This window comes from Mandrillus leucophaeus, unplaced genomic scaffold (assembly GCF_000951045.1).
Source record: "Mandrillus leucophaeus isolate KB7577 unplaced genomic scaffold, Mleu.le_1.0 Scaffold1089, whole genome shotgun sequence".
NCBI lineage: Eukaryota > Metazoa > Chordata > Mammalia > Primates > Cercopithecidae > Mandrillus > Mandrillus leucophaeus.
The window spans coordinates 583,938-594,274 of NW_012099087.1; the positions used below are offsets into that span (position 1 = coordinate 583,938).

General features: G+C 41.5%; 1 pseudogene; it reads left to right on the top strand.

The window, feature by feature from the left end:
• The first annotated feature begins 2,595 nt into the window (after positions 1–2,595).
• LOC105544878 lies at positions 2,596–3,194 on the top strand (annotated as a pseudogene).
• Positions 3,195–10,337: the final 7,143 nt, after the last annotated feature.

A 10,337-nucleotide genomic window follows, 5' to 3' on the forward strand; every position in this document is an offset into this window, starting at 1 on the left:
ATATATAGAAAAACTTGTACATGAATGTTTATAACAGCATCATTCATAACAGCCAAAAAGTAGATACAACCCAAATGTTCATTAACTGATGAATGGATAAATAAAATGTGATATGTATATATAACAGACTATTATTCAACAATAGAAAAGAAGTACTACTAAATGCTATAAGATGAATGAATCCTGAAAACATTATGCTAAGTAAAAGAAGCCATGGCAAAAGCCCCCATACTTGACTATTCTATTTTTATATAATATCCACAAAGGGTAAATCCACCCAAAAAGTAGATTAGTGGTTGCCTAGGACTGGGGGGTTATGAGAAAATAGGGAGTGACTGGTGAGGTATATGGGGTTTTAGAGGGTGATGAAAAAAACATTGTGCAGGGCCCAGTGGCCCACCCCTGTAATCCCAACAATTTGGGAGGTTGAGGTCAGTGGTTTGCTTGAGCCCAGGAGTTGCTGAAACTCCATCTCTACCAAAAATACAAAAATTAGCTGGGCATGGTGGTGTGAACCTGTAGTCCCAGCTACTTGGGCGGTTGAGGTGGGAGGATCACTTGAGCCTGGGAGGTGGAGGTTGCAGTGAGCTGAGACTGGCCACTGCACTTCAGCCTGGGCAAACGAGTGAGACCCTGTCTCAAAAAACAAAAAGAAAAGAAAAGAAAAGAGAAAAACATGTTCTAAAATTGATTGTAGTAGTAGTTGCATGTCTCTGTGAATGTACTAAAAGCCACTGAAGTGTACACATTAAATATGTGAATTCTGTAGTGTATGAAGTATATCTCAATATAGCTGTTATTTTTAAAAAATGGAAAAGAGAAATCAATTAAAGTCAGAAATTAAAACCAGAAATTACTAGAAATAAAGTAAAATCCTGGAACTTTCAGAATCACATGAAGGACTCTACCCCAGGACACAGAATAGAAATTTTAAGAAAATCTTAACTAGCTTTTAAGGGAAGAGTGACTTGCATATGGAAGAGGACCACATTTGTCACAGTCCCCACTTAAGTGTTGCTGTAATGGAATACCTGAAGCTGGGTAATTTATACAGAAAATAGATTTAGTTGGTTCATGATTCTGGTGACTGGAAAGTTCAAGATTGGGCAGCTATATCTAGAGAGGGCCTCATACTGCTTCCTTACACTCAGGATAGAGAGTGGAAGGTGGGGCAGGTGTATGCAAAGAGGCCACATGGTAAGAGAAGAAGCAAGAGAGAGAAACTGAGGAACCCAGGCACTATTTAGCAAGCTGCTGTCTCTGATGTAAAATAATCCATTCCTGAGAAAGGAAGAACTCATTGCAGCCAGGAGGCATTCATGACAGTGGTGTCCCTGTAACCTAAACATCCCCAAGTAGGTCCCACCTCTGAACACTGCTGCCACATTAGGTATCAAATTTCAATATGAGTTTTGGCAAAATAATCACATCCAAACCATGGCAACATTATTGTTGGTGAACATATGAGGAAACTGGCACTCTCATGCCCTGTTGGTATATAGGTGAATTGGTACAATGTGCCGAATTTCTGCACATGTGGACCATCTGGCCTAACAAACCCACTGCAAAACATGAGTATACAAAGGTGTTCATCAGAATATTTTTAGTATTGAAAATTGAAGATACTCTGTGTTCATCTATAAGCAGTGCTTCTCAATCCCAGCTGACTTCATGCCCTTTTGATAATAAATACTTTGTAACACTCCCTTACAGTCCTGAAATGAAAGTCATAGGTACATACAACAAAATATACCTAACTGTAATGTGAAAAGGAATTTATAACAAAATATGCATTTCATCGTGTAAATAGTCAAAAAAAAAAAAAAGATGTATGTCTAAATTCATTGACATAGTGTTTAATTTATAAAAAAAAAAAGCAATTTGGATGGATTCAGTAGCTTATGCCTATAACCAAAGCACCTTGGGAGGCTGAGGAGGGAGGATTGCTTGACACCAGGAATTTAAGGTCAGCTTGGGCAACATAGCGATGCCCTGTCTGTACAACAAACAAACAAACAAACAAAAAACAATTAACCAGATGTGGTGGTGTGCCTATAGTCCCAGCTACTGGGGAGGCGGAGATGGGAGGGTCATTTGATCCCATGAGTTGGAGGCTGCAGTGAGTTTGATTATGCCACGGCACTCCTGCCTGGGTGACAGAGCAAGACCCCGTCTCTATAAACAAAGTAAATAATAAATAAAAAACAAAATTTTAAAAAAGCAGCAATTACAGACGTAGTTCTCTTTGTATAAATATATAGTAAAAGGTCTAAAAGAATGCTCACTAGGATATTGATGAATCGACAAATTGTCTCCAGTTATGGGATTTGGAAAGATTTTTATTTTCTTATGCATTTCAATGTTTGAATTTCCTTGCCTTTGTAAAAATAAAAAAGTTTGCATCAAGTCCCATTTGAAGATCACAACACAGATCTCTATGGTTATGGAGCAAGGTCATGCCATCTGCAGTGCAGACTTAAACCCCTTTGGTAAAATAGTTCCTGGCCTTTTCCAAGTGGCTGTTGAAGATGTTGAAGGGGCAGGTTCTGGTAATCGGATGGCCTAGGCCTTATCCTGAGTTGCCTGGTGGTCATAATGGCCAGGCAGGTACCGCTGGGCAGGAAGCTGGAGGTCCTGCACTGCAAGGACATCAGCATTTTTGTCAACTTCTACAGGAACAAGTTTCAGTATCTAACCTTCCACAAGACCATGAGCACCAACTCTCTCTTTAGACCCTACCACTTCTGAGTCTCTTCCACTTTCGGGCACCTAACTGCATCTTTTGGCTGAACCATGAGTGGCATATTGCCCCATAAAACCAAGTGAGGCCTGGCCACCTTGGACCACCTCAAGGTATTTGATGGGATCCACACTCCCTGTGCCCCGCCCTTTGCAAAAGTGGATGGTGATTTCTGCTCTACTCAGGGTTGTGCACCTGAGGCCCACACAGAAGTTTGCCTACCTGGGGCGCCTGGTTCATAAATTTGCCTGGAAGTACCAAGCAGTGACAGTCATTCTGGAGGAGAAGAGGAAGGAGAAAGTCAAGATCCATTAGGAGAAAGAATGGGGAGGGGCAAAGGGGGAAGGAGCAGTTTATGAGGCTGCAGAAACAGGCTGAGAAGAATGTGAAGAAGAGTATCGACAGATACACAGAGGTACTCAAGACCCATGGACTCCTGGTCCGAACCCAATAAAGAGTATTTATTCCTCACTCTTGGCCTAGCCTGCCCTTTTTCCGTTGCTGCCCTAGTTTTTGGGGGAACCCAAACGTGACAGTTCTGATGTCCAAGTGCCACAGGCAATCACTAAGGAGTGGCCTGAAAGACAGCAGTGAGGGGAATACCTGTAAGTGGGCAGAGCTTTGGTTTATGGCTCAAAGTAAAGTTATACATTAATTTATGGGCACTAGCAAAAGGCTTCCTGTTTGGTCACGGGCTGGAAGGACAAATATTGGGGATAAAGAGGTCTGGGAAAGAGGCATGTGGATGACCCTATAAAATGGACATGAAATGTGAAGATCTTTGCTTCATGTGTTAATACCCAACAGAGAGAATCCATCAAAGAAGCACTAGATAACCATAAGGAACGATGTCCGGGCCAGATGACATCAGCCAGTCTCTGCCATTGGCTACACTAGTATTGGCCCAATAGGTAGCCATAGGTGCAGAGATGGAGGTTATACATGGGCCTAATAGCATGGCTCCCAATTAACAAGGCTGATCTAGCTACCACCACTGTCAAATGTCCAATTTACCAGCAACAGAGGCCAATGCTTGGCCCCCAAGGCAGCACCATTCCTTCAGCAGACCTACGAGCTATTTGGTGACAAGTTGTCTACACAGGACCCATTCCATCCTGGAAGTAGTATCAATTTATCTTTATTGGAACTGAAACATATTCCAAGTTGGATCTCCTGCCTGAAGGGTCTCAGGTAGTACCACTGAGGGCTTAAAGTGTTTGATCCACTGACCTAGGATTTGGTACAGCAGTGAGCACAGGACCATGGGCTCCACTGGTCCTACTATATACTACACCACCTAGAAACTGGTACTGATTGAGCACTGGGATGACCTGTTAGAGGTTCAGCTGGGGTGCTAGGTTGCAAAGGATACCCTGTGAGGAGGCACCATACCTCAGGACTCAGTGTACACTCTAAACTGATATTCTCAAATGTGAGAATACAAGAATCCAGGAGCTAAAGAGTAGAAATAGGAATCTCTCTGTATATTATGATTCCCAGAGATTTGCTTAGGGAAGTCGCACCTTCTTTCTCCTTAACTTAGAGATTTCGGCTACCAGAGAGAAAATGTTTCCACTAGCGGACACAACAAGAGTCCCATGGAGTGGAGTGTAAGCTGCTGCCTGGTCATTTTAGACTTCTCATTCCAAGAAACAAGGAGACAAGGAGAGGAGTCACCATTCTGGCAAGGGTAATTGATCCTGATTTCAGTAGGGTAGCTGTTCCACAAAAGGGATACGAAAGAATATGTTTGATACCCAAGTGACCCATTTGTGTTTCTCTTGGTTTTTGCTTGCCCAATTTACATGGTCCATGGAAAAGTGTAGCAGCTACAACCTGAGAAGAATTTGGTGATGAAGGACTTGGGCCCCTCACTGAAGAGGGTTTGAGTTATTCCACCAGGTAAGCTACTGTCTTAGTGTGTTTGGGCTGGTATAATAAGTATCACAAATTACATGGCCTATAACAACAGAGTTATTTCTTGTAGTTCTGTAACCTGTAAAATGCAAGATCAAGGTACAAGCAAATTTAGTGTTTAATGAGGGCCCACTTCCTGGTACCTTCTTGCTGTGTCTTCACATGGTGGAAGAGGCAAGGCAGGTGTCTGGGACCTCTTTTATAAAGGCACTAATTGTATTCACGAGGGCTCTGTCTTCATGACCTAATCACTTCCAAATCACCCACCTAATACTATCACATTGGTGACTAGTTTCAACATACAAATTCTGGGGATACCCAAACATTCAGTCCATAGCAGCTACCTAGACCAGCAGAGAGTGAGGGGAATCTAGAATGGGTAGTGGAGGAAGGAAATTACTGCACCAATTATGGCCCCAAGAGCAGCTTTCGAGGCTGTAATTAATCCCACCAACCTTCCTCTAGTAAGTTTCTCCAGTTTCTTGGAAGCCCCACAGAATTTTGGAAGAGCTGCTCCTAGATCTTATATTCATAGAGGTAGACAGTAGCGGATATCATGCGTGGTGTACTACAGATTTCCCCCAATTCAGGAATGAAGCAGTCATTCCACCAGATGCTGAAAGTGTTCAAGGCTGACAACTCTCAACTGAATCCTTCACCATCACTTACCCTCTGCTGAAGAGGGCCTTCTCACCTTTCTGGGTACAGCCAAAATGATTGGTCAATGAGATGGCATAAAGTCTTCAGAATTCCCTGTAGGAATGGCTGAGGCCTCTGTTGGACTTCACTGCAGGTCAACTTCTTCCTTTGCCTAAGCCTGCTTTCTTTACTTGCTCTACAGGTGGATCCTAAGAGCACCCACCAATGAAATATCTGCACTCTAATCTTTATCTCAAAATATTTCCCACGGAATTTGACCTGTGACAGTTTCCTTTCCCCACATATCCCTTAACTGTGAAGACCCTTAATATTGTAAATTTTTAAAAAATCAAAATTGCTTAAATAATGAAGGAGACTTATTGGCTTACATAACTAGACAGGTATCAGGATTTATTTGATCAGGGGCTTACTAATTTCAACAAGAACCTAGTTTTGCTCCACCTCCTTTCTGGGCCTTCCACAGAGGCAGCATTATTCCAAAGCTAGGCTAGTTCATGATAACAGAGTAGCTACAGTAATTTCAGGTTTAAATTCTCACCTCTCATCATCCAAACAGGAAGAGAGCACGCTTTTAGTAGCTTTATCTGAAGAACAAGGAAGTCTTTCTCAGTCACCAGCTCTTCAAGTGTTAGTGACACAAATTGGCCAAAGGAATGTTTGGGTTTCCTAAACTATCCACTGTAGCAAGAAGTATAGGATTACCTTGAATGGTCTGAAATAGTCGGGGCTGCTTCCTGGAATTGGTGTTGTGTTTTCATCTTTGCCCCCAACAATCACATGACTACTACACAAGGGGTTAGAATGGAAGTGATGTTGTGGAGGCAAAGTCTATTGGTTTGTTAGGGCTGCCATAAGGAAAAAAAAAAAAATCACAGACTAAGAGGCTTCAACAAACAGAAATTTATTCTCTCACAGTTCTGGAGGCTTGAAGGCCAAGATCAAGGTGTTGGCAGGAGTGCTTCTTCAGAACCCTCTCTACTTAACTTGTAGATGGCTGTCTTGTCTCTGTTTTTATGGTCTTCCTTCTGTGTGCACACATGTCTGTGTCTGTATCCCCTCTTCCTATAAGGACATCAGTCATATTGGATTGAGGCCTACCCTAAAGAGCTCATTTTAAAACAGTCACCTCTTTAAAGACCTTATATACAATATGGTTATGTTCTCAGTTACTGGGAGTTAGGACTTCAACACATGAATTTCAGGGGACACATTTCAGTCCGTAACACAAACCCAACATCAGCATCAATTACATATTATGTTCATCTGCTTGACTGCTGCACTAAATTGTAATTTCTTTAAGGGCAGGGACAACATCCCTCGTGTAGAGCCCAGTACACAGTAGGTACTCAATATGAGATAATTGCTTGTTGAGGACTATAAAGAGTTCATTGTAGGCCAGGGGTGCTGGCTCACACCTATAATTCCAGCATTTTGGGAGGTCAAGGCAGGTGGATCACCTGAGGTCAGGAGTTTGAGACCAGCCTGGCTAACTAATAGCAAAACCCCGACTCTACTAAATATACAAAAATTAGCTGGGCATGGTGGTGATGCCTGTAGTCCCAGCTACTTGGGAGGCTGAGGCAGGGAGAATTGCTTGAACCAGGGAGGCAGAGGAGGTTGCAGTGAGCCGAGATTGCGCCACTGCACTCCAGCCTGGGTGACAGAGCAAGACTCCTTCTCAAAAAAACCAAAACCAAAACAAAACAAAACAAGAGTTCAGTGTATTTGGCACTTACGAGGTTACAGTGACTTTTTCCAGGTCAGACTTCACAATATAAAAATTAAAACCTTATGACAAAAGCTACCATGGGCAAAGTCCAAAGATGATTATGAAAAAAAAATAGTACCTGCACATATGGAACACCAGGAGTTAAGAGTTGTAATACACAAGGGATCATATAGATAGATCAGAAAAGGATGAAAACTCAACAGAAAATACGACGACTATGAACAGTCCAAAAATATGAAAAGAATTCAACTCCACTAGCAGTCAGCAAAAAGCGAATTGAAACAACAGTGAAATAGCATTTAATGCCTATCAGACTGACAAAAATTTAAGATTCATGCGTTAGTCCTGGCAAGGGTGTGGGAAATGGGTTTGTTCTACATTTAGATTGGAATATGAACTAAAATAATTCTAGCGGTAGAGGTAATCTGGCAGTGTGTCAGTCATAACAGCATTGGTCACAAGTAACAGCAAACCCAACTCAAAAAAGTTACTTATTAAGTCACATAATTGAAAGTCTACACACAGCCCTATTTAGGTTACCTAAATGGTATCATTAGAACCTAGTCTCTTTTCATGTCTTACTTTTGTCCTCTGAGGAGAAGTCATTCTCAGTAAGGGTCTCTTTTTGTGAAGGGAGGTTACATATTCCCATCGACAAGTCCAGCACAGAACAAACGTCTCTGATCTAATTCTGCTTGGCTTGAATTGATTCATGTGCCTATCCCTGAACTACAGAACATTAAAACTAGTGGGGTACTACATTCTTATTAGCCAGTCCTGAGTCAAAGTCCAATGTAGAAGCCAACGGAGGACCCAATTCCACTTGTAACCTACAGATTGAGAGGAAGAAGACTAATTCATCTGAAAACTGTTATGGAAAAAACCCAACAAAACAACAAAACATAAAACCCACAACCCTCTACAGGCAGTATCTATTAAAATATATTTTTAAAGGCACATATTTATGGTTTTGACACTTTTAGGATCAATTCTATACAAAAATGCATAATTTTAAAAAGATATACATATAAGGATATTTATTCCAGCATCACTTGTAATGACACAAAATCTATAAATCTGTGTTATCTATCAATACAGAAATAGTTTCAAAAATTATGGTACAACAGGCCAAGTATGGTGGCTCACATCTGTAATCCCAGTGCTTTGGGAAGCTAAGGCAGGAGGATCACTTGAGGCCAGGAGCTGGACACCAGCCTGGGCAACATTGCAAGACCCTGTTTCTACCAAAAGTTAAAAAAAAAAAAAAAAAATTAGCCAGGCATGGTGGCTCATGCCTGTAGTCCCAGCTACTGGCAAAGTTGAGTCCAGGAATTCAAGGCTGCTGCAGTCAGCTATGATCACTCCTGGGTGATGATACAGAAAGATCCCTCCCCCCCAAAAAATGGTACATTAATACTATAAAATATTATGCAGCTAGTTAAAAGAATGAGCTGAATATTTATAATTAACTATTGAGTTAGAAAATGTGCAGAAAAACATACATAGTGTGATTATTTGTAAAAATAAAAATAAAAACCTATGTGTTTCTAAAACACATTAGAAAAAGTATTGAGAGAAACGCCAATCTTTTAACATTGGTATTGTCTAGGACTGGGATAGGGAGAAGAAAATGATCTTTTTCTTTATATACTTCTGAATATATTCTATATAGTTCTGTGTGGTTAGAATTGTTAAAATTAATGCGTATTACCTTTTAAAAAGAGTAAATAGAAACTGAAATGAAGAAGCAGTCTTAGAATTTAAATTGTGTTTAAACCTGGAGGAAAGAGACATAAGATAGTCTTCAGTAAAGGAGACATTAAACCTATCGAAGACCAACTCACTCACGGAGCCACATCCTGAGGGGACAGAAGGGAGCTGTTTCAGATCAGAGTCCCAATGTACAAGGGCTGTGATGGTTTCACTGTTCCACAGGGAAATGTAAACAAACAGAATAGTATTACATAACATTTAGTTTTTTTGGCTTGAAAATGCATTTCTTTCTTTCTTTTTTTGAGACGGAATCTCGCTCTGTTGCCCAGGCTGGAGTGCAGTGACCGGATCTCGGCTCACTGCAACCTCTGCCTCTTGGGTTCAAGCGATTTTCCTGTCTCAGCCTCCTAAGTAGCTGGGACTACAGGTGCCCGCCACCTCGCCCGGCTAATTTTTTGTATTTTTTAGTAGAGACGGGGTTTCACCGTGTTAGCCAGGATGGTCTCCATCTCCTGATCTCGTGATCCGGAAAATGCATTTCTTTTAAAGAAATCATGGTGACAAAAGATGGAAGAGCTTCACAAATATATACTGTTACTTGTCAAGATTAAAAAGATACCAGCCCTATATCTGCTTTCAAATTGTTAGAAATGTGAATGGCCTATAAAGCAAGTCTGAAAAAAACAGATCTATGGCACAAGTAGAAAGCTAAGCCATGCCTAGTGTTCCATTATTGGAACGCTAAGCATGTGGGAGTTATATCCTACTGCTCAAGGTCATCGCCTAGGTCTGATTGCAAAAATTCAAAAAATTGCAGCCAGGCGTGGTGGCTCACGCCTGTAATCCCAGTACTTTGGAGGCCAAGGCAGGCGGATCACGAGGTCAGGAGATCGAGACCATCCTGGCTAACATGGTGAAACTCCGAGGCTACTAAAAATACAAAAAATTAGTAGGGCATCGTGGCGGGAGCCTGTAGTCCCAGCTACTCGGGAGGCTGAGGAAGGAGAATGGCGTGAACCTGGGAGGCGGAGGTTGCAGTGAGCCCTGAACGCGCCACTGCACTCCAGCCTGAGCGACAGAGTGAGACTCGGTTTCAAAAAAAAATTGCAACCTCAGGCATAAATGGGTTAAACAAGAGAATAGATAGTTCTTCCTCTGTGACAGAGGAAGACAACTAGGCATGGATGTACACAGTTGTAGACAGACTGTTGGTAGAGGGAAAGAAGTTGAGGAGTTTCTCTCTTACAATGACTGGTGAGATCATTTGCTGGGTTCAGGGTTAAGGGGCTCAGCAGCAGTGGCTGTGAGGCTGAGACTTGAGGGGAGTGATAAACATGTAGAAGAGGTGCTGTCGGGGATAGAAGACCAACCTGAGAGTGTACTAGAGTCTTCAAATTTAGATATACCTGTCTGTATTTGGTTTGGGTTACCAGCCCTTTAATGAAATTGTCTTTGGTTCCTGTATTAGGGTTCTCCAAAGAGAGTTCTTCGTCTCAAAAAAAAAAAAAAAAAATTATGGTACATTAATTCTACATAATATTATGCAGCTAGTTAAAAGAATGAGCTATTTATAATTAA